Source organism: Phyllobates terribilis, unplaced genomic scaffold, assembly GCF_046119375.1.
Source record: "Phyllobates terribilis strain yellow unplaced genomic scaffold, ASM4611937v1 Scaffold_2__4_contigs__length_985480577, whole genome shotgun sequence".
In the NCBI taxonomy this organism is placed as follows: Eukaryota; Metazoa; Chordata; class Amphibia; order Anura; family Dendrobatidae; genus Phyllobates; species Phyllobates terribilis.
Window position 1 is genome coordinate 570,116,496 of NW_027362762.1, and position 21,299 is coordinate 570,137,794.

Below are 21,299 nucleotides of genomic sequence, written 5' to 3' on the forward strand. Positions count from 1 at the left end.
AAATTTTTTTTGGACTTAGTCATTTTTCCGGCGTTTATCAGACTTTCAGATAGGGGAAATGTCAGTGAGCGTTCCGATTTCAGTTCCAGAGTGATTCGCCCAATGAGTCCGTGTTATTTAGTTGTTTTCAGCCAATTTTCTGGATTTTTGAAAATTTCACTTTTTTGTGAAAATATCCACTAAATGAGGGAATAATATGTGTGAGGGTACCCCAGGAGAGTTCCAAATGTGTTTGGGAAGAATATATATCCCACGGGGGTAAAATTGAAAAAAGTTGAAAAAAATTATTTTTTGGACTTAGTCATTTTTCTGGCGTTTATCAGACTTTCAGATAGGGGAAATGTCAGTGAGCGTTCCAATTTCAGTTCCAGAGCGATTCGCCCAATGAGTCCTTGTTATTTAGTCGTTTTCAGCCAATTTTCTGGATTTTTGAAAATTTCACTTTTTTGTGAAAATATCCACTAAATGAGGGAATAATATGTGTGAGGGTACCGAAGGAGAGTTCCAAATGTGTGTGGGTAGAATATATATCCGACGGGGCTAAAATTGAAAAAAGTTGAAAAAAATTTTTTTTTGGACTTAGTCATTTTTCCGGCGTTTATCAGACTTTCAGATAGGGGAAATGTCAGTGAGCGTTCCGATTTCAGTTCCAGAGCGATTCGCCCAATGAGTCCTTGATATTTAGTCGTTTTTCAGCCAATTTTCTGAATTTTTGAAAATTTCACTTTTTTGTGAAAATATTCACTAAATGAGGGAATAATATGTGTGAGGGTACCGAAGGAGAGTTCCAAATGTATGTGGGTAGAATATATATCCGACGGGGCTAAAATTGAAAAAAGTTGAAAAAAAATTTTTTTTGGACTTAGTCATTTTTCCGGCGTTTATCAGACTTTCAGATAGGGGAAATGTCAGTGAGCGTTCCAATTTCAGTTCCAGAGTGATTCGCCCAATGAGTCCTTGTTATTTAGTTGTTTTCAGCCAATTTTCTGGATTTTTGAAAATTTCACTTTTTTGTGAAAATATCCACTAAATGAGGGAATAATATGTGTGAGAGTACCGAAGGAGAGTTCCCAATGTGTGTGGGTAGAATATATATCCCACGGGGGTAAAATTGAAAAAAGTTGAAAAAAATTTTTTTTTGGACTTAGTAATTTTTCCGGCGTTTATCAGACTTTCAGATAGGGGAAATGTCAGTGAGCGTTCCGATTTCAGTTCCAGAGCGATTCGCCCAATGAGTCCTTGATATTTAGTCGTTTTTCAGCCAATTTTCTGGATTTTTGAAAATTTCACTTTTTTGTGAAAATATCCACTAAATGAGGGAATAATATGTGTGAGGGTACCGAATGAGAGTTCCAAATGTGTGTGGGTAGAATATATATCCCATGGGGGTAAAATTGAAAAAAGTTGAAAAAAAATTTTTTTTGGACTTAGTAATTTTTCCGGTGTTTATCAGACTTTCACATAGGGGACATGTCAGTTAGCGTTCCGATTTCAGTTCCAGAGTGATTTGCCCAATGAGTCCTTGTTATTTAGTTGTTTTCAGCCAATTTTCTGGATTTTTGAAAATTTCACTTTTTTGTGAAAATATCCACTACATGAGGGAATAATATGTGTGAGGGTACCCCAGGAGAGTTCCAAATGTGTGTGGGAAGAATATATATCCCACAGGGGTAAAATTGAAAAAAGTTGAAAAAAATTTTTTTTTGGACTTAGTCATTTTTCTGGCGTTTATCAGACTTTCAGATAGGGGAAATGTCAGTGAGCGTTCCGATTTCAGTTCCAGAGCAATTCGCCCAATGAGTCCTTGATATTTAGTCGTTTTCAGCCAATTTTCTGGATTTTTGAAAATTTAACTTTTTTGTGAAAATATCCACTAAATGAGGGAATAATATGTGTGAGGGTACCCCAGGAGAGTTCCAAATGTGTGTGGGAAGAAAATATATCCCACGGGGGTAAAATTGAAGAAAGTTGAAAAAAAAATTTTTTTGGACTTAGTCATTTTTCCGGCGTTTATCAGACTTTCAGATAGGGGAAATGTCAGTGAGCGTTCCGATTTCAGTTCCAGAGCGATTCGCCCAATGAGTCCTTGTTATTTAGTTGTTTTCAGCCAATTTTCTGGATTTTTGAAAATTTCACTTTTTTGTGAAAATATCCACTAAATGAGGGAATAATATGTGTGAGAGTACCGAAGGAGAGTTCCCAATGTGTGTGGGTAGAATATATATCCCACGGGGGTATAATTGAAAAAAGTTGAAAAAAATTTTTTTTTGGACTTAGTCGTTTTTCCGACGTTTATCAGACTTTCAGATAGAGGAAATGTCAGTGAGCATTCCGATTTCAGTTCCAGAGCTATTCGCCCAATGAGTCCTTGTTATTTAGTCGTTTTCAGCCAATTTTCTGGATTTTTGAAAATTTCACTTTTTTGTGAAAATATCTACTAAATGAGGGAATAATATGTGTGAGGGTACCCCAGGAGAGTTCCAAATGTGTGTGGGAAGAAAATATATCCCACGGGGGTAAAATTGAAGAAAGTTGAAAAAAAATTTTTTTTGGACTTAGTCATTTTTCCGGCGTTTATCAGACTTTCAGATAGGGGAAATGTCAGTGAGCGTTCCAATTTCAGTTCCAGAGTGATTCGCCCAATGAGTCCTTGTTATTTAGTTGTTTTCAGCCAATTTTCTGGATTTTTGAAAATTTCACTTTTTTGTGAAAATATCCACTACATGAGGGAATAATATGTGTGAGGGTACCCCAGGAGAGTTCCAAATGTGTGTGGGAAGAATATATATCCCACGGGGGTAAAATTGAAAAAAGTTGAAAAAAATTTTTTTTTGGACTTAGTCATTTTTCTGGCGTTTATCAGACTTTCAGATAGGGGAAATGTCAGTGAGCGTTCCGATTTCAGTTCCAGAGCAATTCGCCCAATGAGTCCTTGATATTTAGTCGTTTTCAGCCAATTTTCTGGATTTTTGAAAATTTAACTTTTTTGTGAAAATATCCACTAAATGAGGGAATAATATGTGTGAGGGTACCCCAGGAGAGTTCCAAATGTGTGTGGGAAGAAAATATATCCCACGGGTTTAAAATTGAAGAAAGTTGAAAAAAAATTTTTTTTGGACTTAGTCATTTTTCCGGCGTTTATCAGACTTTCAGATAGGGGAAATGTCAGTGAGCGTTCCGATTTCAGTTCCAGAGTGATTCGCCCAATGAGTCCGTGTTATTTAGTTGTTTTCAGCCAATTTTCTGGATTTTTGAAAATTTCACTTTTTTGTGAAAATATCCACTAAATGAGGGAATAATATGTGTGAGGGTACCCCAGGAGAGTTCCAAATGTGTTTGGGAAGAATATATATCCCACGGGGGTAAAATTGAAAAAAGTTGAAAAAAATTATTTTTTGGACTTAGTCATTTTTCTGGCGTTTATCAGACTTTCAGATAGGGGAAATGTCAGTGAGCGTTCCAATTTCAGTTCCAGAGCGATTCGCCCAATGAGTCCTTGTTATTTAGTCGTTTTCAGCCAATTTTCTGGATTTTTGAAAATTTCACTTTTTTGTGAAAATATCCACTAAATGAGGGAATAATATGTGTGAGGGTACCGAAGGAGAGTTCCAAATGTGTGTGGGTAGAATATATATCCGACGGGGCTAAAATTGAAAAAAGTTGAAAAAAATTTTTTTTTGGACTTAGTCATTTTTCCGGCGTTTATCAGACTTTCAGATAGGGGAAATGTCAGTGAGCGTTCCGATTTCAGTTCCAGAGCGATTCGCCCAATGAGTCCTTGATATTTAGTCGTTTTTCAGCCAATTTTCTGAATTTTTGAAAATTTCACTTTTTTGTGAAAATATTCACTAAATGAGGGAATAATATGTGTTAGGGTACCCCAGGAGAGTTCCAAATGTGTGTGGGTAGAATATATATCCCACGAGGGTAAAATTGAAAAAAGTTGAAAAAAAATTTTTTTTGGACTTAGTCATTTTTCCGGCGTTTATCAGACTTTCACATAGGGGAAATGTCAGTGAGCGTTCCGATTTCAGTTCCAGAGTGATTCGCCCAATGAGTCCTTGTTATTTAGTTGTTTTCAGCCAATTTTCTGGATTTTTGAAAATTTCACTTTTTTGTGAAAATATCCACTACATGAGGGAATAATATGTGTGAGGGTACCGAATGAGAGTTCCAAATGTGTGTGGGTAGAATATATATCCCACGGGGGTAAAATTGAAAAAAGTTGAAAAAAAATTTTTTTGGGACTTAGTCATTTTTCCGGCGTTTATCAGTCTTTCAGATAGGGGAAATGTCAGTGAGCGTTCCAATTTCAGTTCCAGAGTGATTCGCCCAATGAGTCCTTGTTATTTAGTTGTTTTCAGCCAATTTTCTGGATTTTTGTAAATTTCACTTTTTTGTGAAAATATTCACTAAATGAGGGAATAATATGTGTGAGAGTACCGAAGGAGAGTTCCAAATGTGTGTGGGTAGAATATATATCCGACGGGGTTAAAATTGAAAAAAGTTGAAAAAAAATTTTTTTTGGACTTAGTAATTTTTCCGGCGTTTATCAGACTTTCAGATAGGGGAAATGTCAGTGAGCGTTCCGATTTCAGTTCCAGAGCGATTCGCCCAATGAGTCCTTGATATTTAGTCGTTTTTCAGCCAATTTTCTGGATTTTTGAAAATTTCACTTTTTTGTGAAAATATCCACTAAATGAGGGAATAATATGTGTGAGGGTACCGAAGGAGAGTTCCAAATGTGTGTGGGTAGAATATATATCCGACGGGGCTAAAATTGAAAAAAGTTGAAAAAAAATTTTTTTTGGACTTAGTCATTTTTCCGGCGTTTATCAGACTTTCAGATAGGGGAAATGTCAGTGAGCGTTCCAATTTCAGTTCCAGAGTGATTCGCCCAATGAGTCCTTGTTATTTAGTTGTTTTCAGCCAATTTTCTGGATTTTTGAAAATTTCACTTTTTTGTGAAAATATCCACTAAATGAGGGAATAATATGTGTGAGCGTACCGAAGGAGAGTTCCCAATGTGTGTGGGTAGAATATATATCCCACGGGGGTAAAATTGAAAAAAGTTGAAAAAAATTTTTTTTTGGACTTAGTAATTTTTCCGGCGTTTATCAGACTTTCAGATAGGGGAAATGTCAGTGAGCGTTCCGATTTCAGTTCCAGAGCGATTCGCCCAATGAGTCCTTGATATTTAGTCGTTTTTCAGCCAATTTTCTGGATTTTTGAAAATTTCACTTTTTTGTGAAAATATCCACTAAATGAGGGAATAATATGTGTGAGGGTACCCCAGGAGAGTTCCAAATGTGTGTGGGTAGAATATATATCCGACGGGGGTAAAATTGAAAAAAGTTGAAAAAAAATTTTTTTGGGACTTAGTCGTTTTTCCGACGTTTATCAGACTTTCAGATAGAGGAAATGTCAGTAAGCATTCCGATTTCAGTTCCAGAGCGATTCGCCCAATGAGTCCTTGTTATTTAGTCGTTTTCAGCCAATTTTCTGGATTTTTGAAAATTTCACTTTTTTGTGAAAATATCCACTAAATGAGGGAATAATATGTGTGAGGGTACCGAATGAGAGTTCCAAATGTGTGTGGGTAGAATATATATCCCACGGGGGTAAAATTGAAAAAAGTTGAAAAAAAATTTTTTTTGGACTTAGTAATTTTTCCGGTGTTTATCAGACTTTCACATAGGGGACATGTCAGTTAGCGTTCCGATTTCAGTTCCAGAGTGATTTGCCCAATGAGTCCTTGTTATTTAGTTGTTTTCAGCCAATTTTCTGGATTTTTGAAAATTTCACTTTTTTGTGAAAATATCCACTACATGAGGGAATAATATGTGTGAGGGTACCCCAGGAGAGTTCCAAATGTGTGTGGGAAGAATATATATCCCACAGGGGTAAAATTGAAAAAAGTTGAAAAAAATTTTTTTTTGGACTTAGTAATTTTTCCGGCGTTTATCAGACTTTCAGATAGGGGAAATGTCAGTGAGCGTTCCGATTTCAGTTCCAGAGCGATTCGCCCAATGAGTCCTTGATATTTAGTCGTTTTTCAGCCAATTTTCTGGATTTTTGAAAATTTCACTTTTTTGTGAAAATATCCACTAAATGAGGGAATAATATGTGTGAGGGTACCCCAGGAGAGTTCCAAATGTGTGTGGGTAGAATATATATCCGACGGGGGTAAAATTGAAAAAAGTTGAAAAAAAATTTTTTTTGGACTTAGTCGTTTTTCCGACGTTTATCAGACTTTCAGATAGAGGAAATGTCAGTAAGCATTCCGATTTCAGTTCCAGAGCGATTCGCCCAATGAGTCCTTGTTATTTAGTCGTTTTCAGCCAATTTTCTGGATTTTTGAAAATTTCACTTTTTTGTGAAAATATCCACTAAATGAGGGAATAATATGTGTGAGGGTACCGAATGAGAGTTCCAAATGTGTGTGGGTAGAATATATATCCCACGGGGGTAAAATTGAAAAAAGTTGAAAAAAATTTTTTTTTGGACTTAGTAATTTTTCTGGCGTTTATCAGACTTTCAGATAGGGGAAATGTCAGTGAGCGTTCCGATTTCAGTTCCAGAGCAATTCGCCCAATGAGTCCTTGATATTTAGTCGTTTTCAGCCAATTTTCTGGATTTTTGAAAATTTAACTTTTTTGTGAAAATATCCACTAAATGAGGGAATAATATGTGTGAGGGTACCCCAGGAGAGTTCCAAATGTGTGTGGGAAGAAAATATATCCCACGGGGGTAAAATTGAAAAAAGTTGAAAAAAATTTTTTTTTGGACTTAGTCGTTTTTCCGACGTTTATCAGACTTTCAGATAGAGGAAATGTCAGTGAGCATTCCGATTTCAGTTCCAGAGCGATTCGCCCAATGAGTCCTTGTTATTTAGTCGTTTTCAGCCAATTTTCTGGATTTTTGAAAATTTCACTTTTTTGTGAAAATATCCACTAAATGAGGGAATAATATGTGTGAGGGTACCCCAGGAGAGTTCCAAATGTGTGTGGGAAGAAAATATATCCCACGGGGGTAAAATTGAAGAAAGTTGAAAAAAAATTTTTTTTGGACTTAGTCATTTTTCCGGCGTTTATCAGACTTTCAGATAGGGGAAATGTCAGTGAGCGTTCCAATTTCAGTTCCAGAGTGATTCGCCCAATGAGTCCTTGTTATTTAGTTGTTTTCAGCCAATTTTCTGGATTTTTGAAAATTTCACTTTTTTGTGAAAATATCCACTACATGAGGGAATAATATGTGTGAGGGTACCCCAGGAGAGTTCCAAATGTGTGTGGGAAGAATATATATCCCACGGGGGTAAAATTGAAAAAAGTTGAAAAAAATTTTTTTTTGGACTTAGTCATTTTTCTGGCGTTTATCAGACTTTCAGATAGGGGAAATGTCAGTGAGCGTTCCGATTTCAGTTCCAGAGCAATTCGCCCAATGAGTCCTTGATATTTAGTCGTTTTCAGCCAATTTTCTGGATTTTTGAAAATTTAACTTTTTTGTGAAAATATCCACTAAATGAGGGAATAATATGTGTGAGGGTACCCCAGGAGAGTTCCAAATGTGTGTGGGAAGAAAATATATCCCACGGGGGTAAAATTGAAGAAAGTTGAAAAAAAATTTTTTTTGGACCTAGTCATTTTTCCGGCGTTTATCAGACGTTCAGATAGGGGAAATGTCAGTGAGCGTTCCGAATTCAGTTCCAGAGTGATTCGCCCAATGAGTCCGTGTTATTTAGTTGTTTTCAGCCAATTTTCTGGATTTTTGAAAATTTCACTTTTTTGTGAAAATATCCACTAAATGAGGGAATAATATGTGTGAGGGTACCCCAGGAGAGTTCCAAATGTGTTTGGGAAGAATATATATCCCACGGGGGTAAAATTGAAAAAAGTTGAAAAAAATTATTTTTTGGACTTAGTCATTTTTCTGGCGTTTATCAGACTTTCAGATAGGGGAAATGTCAGTGAGCGTTCCAATTTCAGTTCCAGAGCGATTCGCCCAATGAGTCCTTGTTATTTAGTCGTTTTCAGCCAATTTTCTGGATTTTTGAAAATTTCACTTTTTTGTGAAAATATCCACTAAATGAGGGAATAATATGTGTGAGGGTACCGAAGGAGAGTTCCAAATGTGTGTGGGTAGAATATATATCCGACGGGGCTAAAATTGAAAAAAGTTGAAAAAAAATTTTTTTTGGACTTAGTCATTATTCTGGCGTTTATCAGACTTTCAGATAGGGGAAATGTCAGTGAGCATTCCGATTTCAGTTTCAGAGCGATTCGCCCAATGAGTCCTTGATATTTAGTCGTTTTCAGCCAATTTTCTGGATTTTTGAAAATTTCACTTTTTTGTGAAAATATTCACTAAATGAGGGAATAATATGTGTTAGGGTACCCCAGGAGAGTTCCAAATGTGTGTGGGTAGAATATATATCCGACGGGGGTAAAATTGAAAAAAGTTGAAAAAAAATTTTTTTTGGACTTAGTCATTTTTCCGGCGTTTATCAGACTTTCACATAGGGGAAATGTCAGTGAGCGTTCCGATTTCAGTTCCAGAGTGATTCGCCCAATGAGTCCTTGTTATTTAGTTGTTTTCAGCCAATTTTCTGGATTTTTGAAAATTTCACTTTTTTGTGAAAATATCCACTACATGAGGGAATAATATGTGTGAGGGTACCCCAGGAGAGTTCCAAATGTGTGTGGGAAGAATATATATCCCACGGGGGTAAAATTGAAAAAAGTTGAAAAAAATTTTTTTTTGGATTTAGTCATTTTTCTGGCGTTTATCAGACTTTCAGATAGGGGAAATGTCAGTGAGCGTTCCGATTTCAGTTCCAGAGCAATTCGCCCAATGAGTCCTTGATATTTATTCGTTTTCAGCCAATTTTCTGGATTTTTGAAAATTTAACTTTTTTGTGAAAATATCCACTAAATGAGGGAATAATATGTGTGAGGGTACCCCAGGAGAGTTCCAAATGTGTGTGGGAAGAAAATATATCCCACGGGGGTAAAATTGAAGAAAGTTGAAAAAAAATTTTTTTTGGACTTAGTCATTTTTCCGGCGTTTATCAGACTTTCAGATAGGGGAAATGTCAGTGAGCGTTCCGATTTCAGTTCCAGAGTGATTCGCCCAATGAGTCCGTGTTATTTAGTCATTTTCAGCAAATTTTCTGGATTTTTGAAAATTTCACTTTTTTGTGAAAATATCCACTACATGAGGGAATAATATGTGTGAGGGTACCCCAGGAGAGTTCCAAATGTGTGTGGGTAGAATATATATCACATTGGGGTAAAATTGAAAAAAGTTGAAAAAAATTTTTTTTGGACTTAGTCATTTTTCTGGCGTTTATCAGACTTTCAGAAAGGGCAAATGTCAGTGAGCGTTCCAATTTCAGTTCCAGAGCGATTCGCCCAATGAGTCCTTGTTATTTAGTCGTTTTCAGCCAATTTTCTGGATTTTTGAAAATGTCACTTTTTTGTGAAAATATCCACTAAATGAGGGAATAATATGTGTGAGGGTACCCCAGGAGAGTTCCAAATGTGTGTGGGTAGAATATATATCAAACGGGGGTAAAATTGAAAAAAGTTTAAAAAATTTTTTTTCTAGACTTAGTCATTTTTCTGGCGTTTATCAGACTTTCAGATAGGGCAAATGTCAGTGAGCGTTCCGATTTCAGTTCCAGAGCGATTCGCCCAATGAGTCCTTGTTATTTAGTCGTTTTCAGCCAATTTTCTGGATTTTTGAAAATTTCACTTTTTTGTGAAAATATCCACTAAATGAGGGAATAATATGTGTGAGGGTACCGAAGGAGAGTTCCAAATGTGTGTGGGTAGAATATATATCCGACGGGGCTAAAATTGAAAAAAGTTTAAAAAAAATTTTTTTTTGGACTTAGTCATTTTTCCGGCGTTTATCAGACTTTCAGATAGGGGAAATGTCAGTGAGCGTTCCGATTTCAGTTCCAGAGCGATTCGCCCAATGAGTCCTTGATATTTAGTCGTTTTTCAGCCAGTTTTCTGGATTTTTGAAAATTTCACTTTTTTGTGAAAATATCCACTAAATGAGGGAATAATATGTGTGAGGGTACCCCAGGAGAGTTCCAAATGTGTGTGGGTAGAATACATATCCCACGGGGGTAAAATTGAAAAAAGTTGAAAAAAATTTTTTTTTGGACTTAGTCATTATTCTGGCGTTTATCAGACTTTCAGATAGGGGAAATGTCAGTGAGCATTCCGATTTCAGTTTCAGAGCGATTCGCCCAATGAGTCCTTGATATTTAGTCGTTTTCAGCCAATTTTCTGGATTTTTGAAAATTTCACTTTTTTGTGAAAATATCCACTAAATGAGGGAATAATATGTGTTAGGGTACCCCAGGAGAGTTCCAAATGTGTGTGGGTAGAATATATATCTGACAGGGGTAAAATTGAAAAAAGTTGAAAAAAAATTTTTTTTGGACTTAGTCATTTTTCCGGCGTTTATCAGACTTTCACATAGGGGAAATGTCAGTGAGCGTTCCGATTTCAGTTCCAGAGTGATTCGCCCAATGAGTCCTTGTTATTTAGTTGTTTTCAGCCAATTTTCTGGATTTTTGAAAATTTCACTTTTTTGTGAAAATATCCACTACATGAGGGAATAATATGTGTGAGGGTACCCCAGGAGAGTTCCAAATGTGTGTGGGAAGAATATATATCCCACGGGGGTAAAATTGAAAAAAGTTGAAAAAAATTTTTTTTTGGACTTAGTAATTTTTCCGGCGTTTATCAGACTTTCAGATAGGGGAAATGTCAGTGAGCGTTCCGATTTCAGTTCCAGAGCGATTCGCCCAATGAGTCCTTGATATTTAGTCGTTTTTCAGCCAATTTTTCTGGATTTTTGAAAATTTCACTTTTTTGTGAAAATATCCACTAAATGAGGGAATAATATGTGTGAGGGTACCCCAGGAGAGTTCCAAATGTGTGTGGGTAGAATACATATCCCACGGGGGTAAAATTGAAAAAAGTTGAAAAAAATTTTTTTTTGGACTTAGTCATTATTCTGGCGTTTATCAGACTTTCAGATAGGGGAAATGTCAGTGAGCATTCCGACTTCAGTTTCAGAGCGATTCGCCCAATGAGTCCTTGATATTTAGTCGTTTTCAGCCAATTTTCTGGATTTTTGAAAATTTCACTTTTTTGTGAAAATATTCACTAAATGAGGGAATAATATGTGTGAGGGTACCCCAGGAGAGTTCCAAATGTGTGTGGGAAGAATATATATCCCACGGGGGTAAAATTGAAAAAAGTTGAAAAAAATTTTTTTTTGGACTTAGTCATTTTTCTGGCGTTTATCAGACTTTCAGATAGGGGAAATGTCAATGAGCGTTCCGATTTCAGTTCCAGAGAAATTCGCCCAATGAGTCCTTGATATTTAGTCGTTTTCAGCCAATTTTCTGGATTTTTGAAAATTTAACTTTTTTGTGAAAATATCCACTAAATGAGGGAATAATATGTGTGAGGGTACCCCAGGAGAGTTCCAAATGTGTGTGGGAAGAAAATATATCCCACGGGGGCAAAATTGAAGAAAGTTGAAAAAAAATTTTTTTTGGACTTAGTCATTTTTCCGGCGTTTATCAGACTTTCAGATAGGGGAAATGTCAGTGAGCGTTCCGATTTCAGTTCCAGAGCGATTCGCCCAATGAGTCCTTGATATTTAGTCGTTTTTCAGCCAATTTTCTGGTTTTTTGAAAATTTCACTTTTTTTTGAAAATATCCACTAAATGAGGGAATAATATGTGTGAGGGTACCCCAGGAGAGTTCCAACTGTGTGTGGGTAGAATATATATCCCACGGGGGTAAAATTGAAAAAAGTTTAAAAAAATTTTTTTTTGGACTTAGTGATTTTTCTGGCGTTTATCAGACTTTCAGATAGGGGAAATGTCAGTGAGCGTTCCGATTTCAGTTCCAGAGTGATTCGCCCAATGACTCCTTGTTATTTAGTCGTTTTCAGCCAATTTTCTGGATTTTTGAAAATTTCACTTTTTTGTGAAAATATCCACTAAATGAGGGAATAATATGTGTGAGGGTACCCCAGGAGAGTTCCAAATGTGTGTGGGTAGAATATATATCAAACGGGGGTAAAATTGAAAAAAGTTGAAAAAAAATTTTTTCTAGACTTAGTCATTTTTCTGGTGTTTATCAGACTTTCAGATAGGGCAAATGTCAGTGAGCGTTCCGATTTCAGTTCCAGAGCGATTCGCCCAATGAGTCCTTGTTATTTAGTCGTTTTCAGCCAATTTTCTGGATTTTTGAAAATTTCACTTTTTTGTGAAAATATCCACTAAATGAGGGAATAATATGTGTGAGGGTACCGAAGGAGAGTTCCAAATGTGTGTGGGTAGAATATATATCCGACGGGGCTAAAATTGAAAAAAGTTTAAAAAAAATTTTTTTTGGACTTAGTCATTTTTCCGGCGTTTATCAGACTTTCAGATAGGGGAAATGTCAGTGAGCGTTCCGATTTCAGTTCCAGAGCGATTCGCCCAATGAGTCCTTGTTATTTAGTCGTTTTCAGCCAATTTTCTGGATTTTTGAAAATTTCACTTTTTTGTGAAAATATCCACTAAATGAGGGAATAATATGTGTGAGGGTACCGAAGGAGAGTTCCAAATGTGTGTGGGTAGAATATATATCCGACAGGGCTAAAATTGAAAAAAGTTGAAAAAAAATTTTTTTTGGACTTAGTCATTTTTCCGGCGTTTATCAGACTTTCAGATAGGGGAAATGTCAGTGAGCGTTCCGATTTCAGTTCCAGAGTGATTCGCCCAATGAGTCCGTGTTATTTAGTCATTTTCAGCAAATTTTCTGGATTTTTGAAAATTTCACTTTTTTGTGAAAATATCCACTACATGAGGGAATAATATGTGTGAGGGTACCCCAGGAGAGTTCCAAATGTGTGTGGGAAGAATATATATCCCACGGGGGTAAAATTTAAAAAAGTTGAAAAAAATTTTTTTTTGGACTTAGTCATTTTTCTGGCGTTTATCAGACTTTCAGATAGGGGAAATGTCAGTGAGCGTTCCGATTTCAGTTCCAGAGCGATTCGCCCAATGAGTCTTTGATATTTAGTCGTTTTTCAGCCAATTTTCTGGTTTTTTGAAAATTTCACTTTTTTGTGAAAATATCCACTAAATGAGGGAATAATATGTGTGAGGGTACCCCAGGAGAGTTCCAAATGTGTGTGGGTAGAATATATATCACATTGGGGTAAAATTGAAAAAAGTTGATAAAAATTTTTTTTGGACTTAGTCATTTTTCTGGCGTTTATCAGACTTTCAGATAGGGCAAATGTCAGTGAGCGTTCCAATTTCAGTTCCAGAGCGATTCGCCCAATGAGTCCTTGTTATTTAGTCGTTTTCAGCCAATTTTCTGGATTTTTGAAAATGTCACTTTTTTGTGAAAATATCCACTAAATGAGGGAATAATATGTGTGAGGGTACCCCAGGAGAGTTCCAAATGTGTGTGGGTAGAATATATATCAAACGGGGGTAAAATTGAAAAAAGTTTAAAAAATTTTTTTTCTAGACTTAGTCATTTTTCTGGCGTTTATCAGACTTTCAGATAGGGCAAATGTCAGTGAGCGTTCCGATTTCAGTTCCAGAGCGATTCGCCCAATGAGTCCTTGTTATTTAGTCGTTTTCAGCCAATTTTCTGGATTTTTGAAAATTTCACTTTTTTGTGAAAATATCCACTAAATGAGGGAATAATATGTGTGAGGGTACCGGAGGAGAGTTCCAAATGTGTGTGGGTAGAATATATATCCGACGGGGCTAAAATTGAAAAAAGTTTAAAAAAAATTTTTTTTTGGACTTAGTCATTTTTCCGGCGTTTATCAGACTTTCAGATAGGGGAAATGTCAGTGAGCGTTCCGATTTCAGTTCCAGAGTGATTCGCCCAATGACTCCTTGTTATTTAGTCGTTTTCAGCCAATTTTCTGGATTTTTGAAAATTTCACTTTTTTGTGAAAATATCCACTAAATGAGGGAATAATATGTGTGAGGGTACCCCAGGAGAGTTCCAAATGTGTGTGGGTAGAATATATATCACATTGGGGTAAAATTGAAAAAAGTTGAAAAAAATTTTTTTTGGACTTAGTCATTTTTCTGGCGTTTATCAGACTTTCAGATAGGGCAAATGTCAGTGAGCGTTCCAATTTCAGTTCCAGAGCGATTCGCCCAATGAGTCCTTGTTATTTAGTCGTTTTCAGCCAATTTTCTGGATTTTTGAAAATGTCACTTTTTTGTGAAAATATCCACTAAATGAGGGAATAATATGTGTGAGGGTACCCCAGGAGAGTTCCAAATGTGTGTGGGTAGAATATATATCAAACGGGGGTAAAATTGAAAAAAGTTTAAAAAAAATTTTTTCTAGACTTAGTCATTTTTCTGGCGTTTATCAGACTTTCAGATAGGGCAAATGTCAGTGAGCGTTCCGATTTCAGTTCCAGAGCGATTCGCCCAATGAGTCCTTGTTATTTAGTCGTTTTCAGCCAATTTTCTGGATTTTTGAAAATTTCACTTTTTTGTGAAAATATCCACTAAATGAGGGAATAATATGTGTGAGGGTACCGAAGGAGAGTTCCAAATGTGTGTGGGTAGAATATATATCCGACGGGGCTAAAATTGAAAAAAGTTTTAAAAAAATTTTTTTTGGACTTAGTCATTTTTCCGGCGTTTATCAGACTTTCAGATAGGGGAAATGTCAGTGAGCGTTCCGATTTCAGTTCCAGAGCGATTCGCCCAATGAGTCCTTGATATTTAGTCGTTTTTCAGCCAGTTTTCTGGATTTTTGAAAATTTCACTTTTTTGTGAAAATATCCACTAAATGAGGGAATAATATGTGTGAGGGTACCCCAGGAGAGTTCCAAATGTGTGTGGGTAGAATATATATCCCACGGGGGTAAAATTGAAAAAAGTTGAAAAAAAATTTTTTTTGGACTTAGTAATTTTTCCGGCGTTTATCAGACTTTCAGATAGGGGAAATGTCAGTGAGCGTTCCGATTTCAGTTCCAGAGCGATTCGCCCAATGAGTCCTTGATATTTAGTCGTTTTTCAGCCAATTTTCTGGATTTTTGAAAATTTCACTTTTTTGGGAAAATATCCACTAAATGAGGGAATAATATGTGTGAGGGTACCCCAGGAGAGTTCCAAATGTGTGTGGGTAGAATACATATCCCACGGGGGTAAAATTGAAAAAAGTTGAAAAAAATTTTTTTTTGGACTTAGTCATTATTCTGGCGTTTGTCAGACTTTCAGATAGGGGAAATGTCAGTGAGCATTCCGATTTCAGTTTCAGAGCGATTCGCCCAATGAGTCCTTGATATTTAGTCGTTTTCAGCCAATTTTCTGGATTTTTGAAAATTTCACTTTTTTGTGAAAATATTCACTAAATGAGGGAATAATATGTGTTAGGGTACCCCAGGAGAGTTCCAAATGTGTATGGGTAGAATATATATCCGACGGGGGTAAAATTGAAAAAAGTTGAAAAAAAATTTTTTTTGGACTTAGTCATTTTTCCGGCGTTTATCAGACTTTCACATAGGGGAAATGTCAGTGAGCGTTCCGATTTCAGTTCCAGAGTGATTCGTCCAATGAGTCCTTGTTATTTAGTTGTTTTCAGCCAATTTTCTGGATTTTTGAAAATTTCACTTTTTTGTGAAAATATCCACTACATGAGGGAATAATATGTGTGAGGGTACCCCAGGAGAGTTCCAAATGTGTGTGGGAAGAATATATATCCGACGGGGGTAAAATTGAAAAAAGTTGAAAAAAATTTTTTTTTGGACTTAGTCATTTTTCTGGCGTTTATCAGACTTTCAGATAGGGGAAATGTCAATGAGCGTTCCGATTTCAGTTCCAGAGAAATTCGCCCAATGAGTCCTTGATATTTAGTCGTTTTCAGCCAATTTTCTGGATTTTTGAAAATTTAACTTTTTTGTGAAAATATCCACTAAATGAGGGAATAATATGTGTGAGGGTACCCCAGGAGAGTTCCAAATGTGTGTGGGAAGAAAATATATCCCACGGGGGCAAAATTGAAGAAAGTTGAAAAAAAATTTTTTTTGGACTTAGTCATTTTTCCGGCGTTTATCAGACTTTCAGATAGGGGAAATGTCAGTGAGCGTTCCGATTTCAGTTCCAGAGCGATTCGCCCAATGAGTCCTTGATATTTAGTCGTTTTTCAGCCAATTTTCTGTTTTTTTGAAAATTTCACTTTTTTTTGAAAATATCCACTAAATGAGGGAATAATATATGTGAGGGTACCCCAGGAGAGTTCCAAATGTGTGTGGGTAGAATATATATCCCACGGGGGTAAAATTGAAAAAAGTTTAAAAAAATTTTTTTTGGACTTAGTCATTTTTCTGGCGTTTATCAGACTTTCAGATAGGGCAAATGTCAGTGAGCGTTCCAATTTCAGTTCCAGAGCGATTCGCCCAATGAGTCCTTGTTATTTAGTCGTTTTCAGCCAATTTTCTGGATTTTTGAAAATTTCACTTTTTTGTGAAAATATCCACTAAATGAGGGAATAATATGTGTGAGGGTACCGAAGGAGAGTTCCAAATGTGTGTGGGTAGAATATATATCCGACGGGGCTAAAATTGAAAAAAGTTTAAAAAAATTTTTTTTTGGACTTAGTGATTTTTCTGGCGTTTATCAGACTTTCAGATAGGGGAAATGTCAGTGAGCGTTCCGATTTCAGTTCCAGAGCGATTCGCCCAATGAGTCTTTGATATTTAGTCGTTTTTCAGCCAATTTTCTGGTTTTTTGAAAATTTCACTTTTTTGTGAAAATATCCACTAAATGAGGGAATAATATGTGTGAGGGTACCCCAGGAGAGTTCCAAATGTGTGTGGGTAGAATATATATCACATTGGGGTAAAATTGAAAAAAGTTGATAAAAATTTTTTTTGGACTTAGTCATTTTTCTGGCGTTTATCAGACTTTCAGATAGGGCAAATGTCAGTGAGCGTTCCAATTTCAGTTCCAGAGCGATTCGCCCAATGAGTCCTTGTTATTTAGTCGTTTTCAGCCAATTTTCTGGATTTTTGAAAATGTCACTTTTTTGTGAAAATATCCACTAAATGAGGGAATAATATGTGTGAGGGTACCCCAGGAGAGTTCCAAATGTGTGTGGGTAGAATATATATCAAACGGGGGTAAAATTGAAAAAAGTTTAAAAAATTTTTTTTCTAGACTTAGTCATTTTTCTGGCGTTTATCAGACTTTCAGATAGGGCAAATGTCAGTGAGCGTTCCGATTTCAGTTCCAGAGCGATTCGCCCAATGAGTCCTTGTTATTTAGTCGTTTTCAGCCAATTTTCTGGATTTTTGAAAATTTCACTTTTTTGTGAAAATATCCACTAAATGAGGGAATAATATGTGTGAGGGTACCGGAGGAGAGTTCCAAATGTGTGTGGGTAGAATATATATCCGACGGGGCTAAAATTGAAAAAAGTTTAAAAAAAATTTTTTTTTGGACTTAGTCATTTTTCCGGCGTTTATCAGACTTTCAGATAGGGGAAATGTCAGTGAGCGTTCCGATTTCAGTTCCAGAGTGATTCGCCCAATGACTCCTTGTTATTTAGTCGTTTTCAGCCAATTTTCTGGATTTTTGAAAATTTCACTTTTTTGTGAAAATATCCACTAAATGAGGGAATAATATGTGTGAGGGTACCCCAGGAGAGTTCCAAATGTGTGTGGGTAGAATATATATCACATTGGGGTAAAATTGAAAAAAGTTGAAAAAAATTTTTTTTGGACTTAGTCATTTTTCTGGCGTTTATCAGACTTTCAGATAGGGCAAATGTCAGTGAGCGTTCCAATTTCAGTTCCAGAGCGATTCGCCCAATGAGTCCTTGTTATTTAGTCGTTTTCAGCCAATTTTCTGGATTTTTGAAAATGTCACTTTTTTGTGAAAATATCCACTAAATGAGGGAATAATATGTGTGAGGGTACCCCAGGAGAGTTCCAAATGTGTGTGGGTAGAATATATATCAAACGGGGGTAAAATTGAAAAAAGTTTAAAAAAAATTTTTTCTAGACTTAGTCATTTTTCTGGCGTTTATCAGACTTTCAGATAGGGCAAATGTCAGTGAGCGTTCCGATTTCAGTTCCAGAGCGATTCGCCCAATGAGTCCTTGTTATTTAGTCGTTTTCAGCCAATTTTCTGGATTTTTGAAAATTTCACTTTTTTGTGAAAATATCCACTAAATGAGGGAATAATATGTGTGAGGGTACCGAAGGAGAGTTCCAAATGTGTGTGGGTAGAATATATATCCGACGGGGCTAAAATTGAAAAAAGTTTTAAAAAAATTTTTTTTGGACTTAGTCATTTTTCCGGCGTTTATCAGACTTTCAGATAGGGGAAATGTCAGTGAGCGTTCCGATTTCAGTTCCAGAGCGATTCGCCCAATGAGTCCTTGATATTTAGTCGTTTTTCAGCCAGTTTTCTGGATTTTTGAAAATTTCACTTTTTTGTGAAAATATCCACTAAATGAGGGAATAATATGTGTGAGGGTACCCCAGGAGAGTTCCAAATGTGTGTGGGTAGAATATATATCCCACGGGGGTAAAATTGAAAAAAGTTGAAAAAAAATTTTTTTTGGACTTAGTAATTTTTCCGGCGTTTATCAGACTTTCAGATAGGGGAAATGTCAGTGAGCGTTCCGATTTCAGTTCCAGAGCGATTCGCCCAATGAGTCCTTGATATTTAGTCGTTTTTCAGCCAATTTTCTGGATTTTTGAAAATTTCACTTTTTTGGGAAAATATCCACTAAATGAGGGAATAATATGTGTGAGGGTACCCCAGGAGAGTTCCAAATGTGTGTGGGTAGAATACATATCCCACGGGGGTAAAATTGAAAAAAGTTGAAAAAAATTTTTTTTTGGACTTAGTCATTATTCTGGCGTTTGTCAGACTTTCAGATAGGGGAAATGTCAGTGAGCATTCCGATTTCAGTTTCAGAGCGATTCGCCCAATGAGTCCTTGATATTTAGTCGTTTTCAGCCAATTTTCTGGATTTTTGAAAATTTCACTTTTTTGTGAAAATATTCACTAAATGAGGGAATAATATGTGTTAGGGTACCCCAGGAGAGTTCCAAATGTGTATGGGTAGAATATATATCCGACGGGGGTAAAATTGAAAAAAGTTGAAAAAAAATTTTTTTTGGACTTAGTCATTTTTCCGGCGTTTATCAGACTTTCACATAGGGGAAATGTCAGTGAGCGTTCCGATTTCAGTTCCAGAGTGATTCGTCCAATGAGTCCTTGTTATTTTGTTGTTTTCAGCCAATTTTCTGGATTTTTGAAAATTTCACTTTTTTGTGAAAATATCCACTACATGAGGGAATAATATGTGTGAGGGTACCCCAGGAGAGTTCCAAATGTGTGTGGGAAGAATATATATCCGACGGGGGTAAAATTGAAAAAAGTTGAAAAAAATTTTTTTTTGGACTTAGTCATTTTTCTGGCGTTTATCAGACTTTCAGATAGGGGAAATGTCAATGAGCGTTCCGATTTCAGTTCCAGAGAAATTCGCCCAATGAGTCCTTGATATTTAGTCGTTTTCAGCCAATTTTCTGGATTTTTGAAAATTTAACTTTTTTGTGAAAATATCCACTAAATGAGGGAATAATATGTGTGAGGGTACCCCAGGAGAGTTCCAAATGTGTGTGGGAAGAAAATATATCCCACGGGGGCAAAATTGAAGAAAGTTGAAAAAAAATTTTTTTTGGACTTAGTCATTTTTCCGGCGTTTATCAGACTTTCAGATAGGGGAAATGTCAGTGAGCGTTCCGATTTCAGTTCCAGAGCGATTCGCCCAATGAGTCCTTGATATTTAGTCGTTTTTCAGCCAATTTTCTGTTTTTTTGAAAATTTCACTTTTTTTTGAAAATATCCACTAAATGAGGGAATAATATATGTGAGGGTACCCCAGGAGAGTTCCAAATGTGTGTGGGTAGAATATATATCCCACGGGGGTAAAATTGAAAAAAGTTTAAAAAAATTTTTTTTGGACTTAGTCATTTTTCTGGCGTTTATCAGACTTTCAGATAGGGCAAATGTCAGTGAGCGTTCCAATTTCAGTTCCAGAGCGATTCGCCCAATGAGTCCTTGTTATTTAGTCGTTTTCAGCCAATTTTCTGGATTTTTGAAAATTTCACTTTTTTGTGAAAATATCCACTAAATGAGGGAATAATATGTGTGAGGGTACCGAAGGAGAGTTCCAAATGTGTGTGGGTAGAATATATATCCGACGGGGCTAAAATTGAAAAAAGTTTAAAAAAAATTTTTTTTGGACTTAGTCATTTTTCCGGCGTTTATCAGACTTTCAGATAGGGGAAATGTCAGTGAGCGTTCCGATTTCAGTTCCAGAGCGATTCGCCCAATGAGTCCTTGATATTTAGTCGTTTTTCAGCCAGTTTTCTGGATTTTTGAAAATTTCACTTTTTTGTGAAAATATCCACTAAATGAGGGAATAATATGTGTGAGGGTACCCCAGGAGAGTTCCAAATGTGTGTGGGTAGAATATATATCCCACGGGGGTAAAATTGAAAAAAGTTGAAAAAAAATTTTTTTTGGACTTAGTAATTTTTCCGGCGTTTATCAGACTTTCAGATAGGGGAAATGTCAGTGAGCGTTCCGATTTCAGTTCCAGAGCGATTCGCCCAATGAGTCCTTGATATTTAGTCGTTTTTCAGCCAATTTTCTGGATTTTTGAAAATTTCACTTTTTTGGGAAAATATCCACTAAATGAGGGAATAATATGTGTGAGGGTACCCCAGGAGAGTTCCAAATGTGTGTGGGTAGAATACATATCCCACGGGGGTAAAATTGAAAAAAGTTGAAAAAAATTTTTTTTTGGACTTAGTCATTATTCTGGCGTTTGTCAGACTTTCAGATAGGGGAAATGTCAGTGAGCATTCCGATTTCAGTTTCAGAGCGATTCGCCCAATGAGTCCTTGATATTTAGTCGTTTTCAGCCAATTTTCTGGATTTTTGAAAATTTCACTTTTTTGTGAAAATATTCACTAAATGAGGGAATAATATGTGTTAGGGTACCCCAGGAGAGTTCCAAATGTGTATGGGTAGAATATATATCCGACGGGGGTAAAATTGAAAAAAGTTGAAAAAAAATTTTTTTTGGACTTAGTCATTTTTCCGGCGTTTATCAGACTTTCACATAGGGGAAATGTCAGTGAGCGTTCCGATTTCAGTTCCAGAGTGATTCGTCCAATGAGTCCTTGTTATTTAGTTGTTTTCAGCC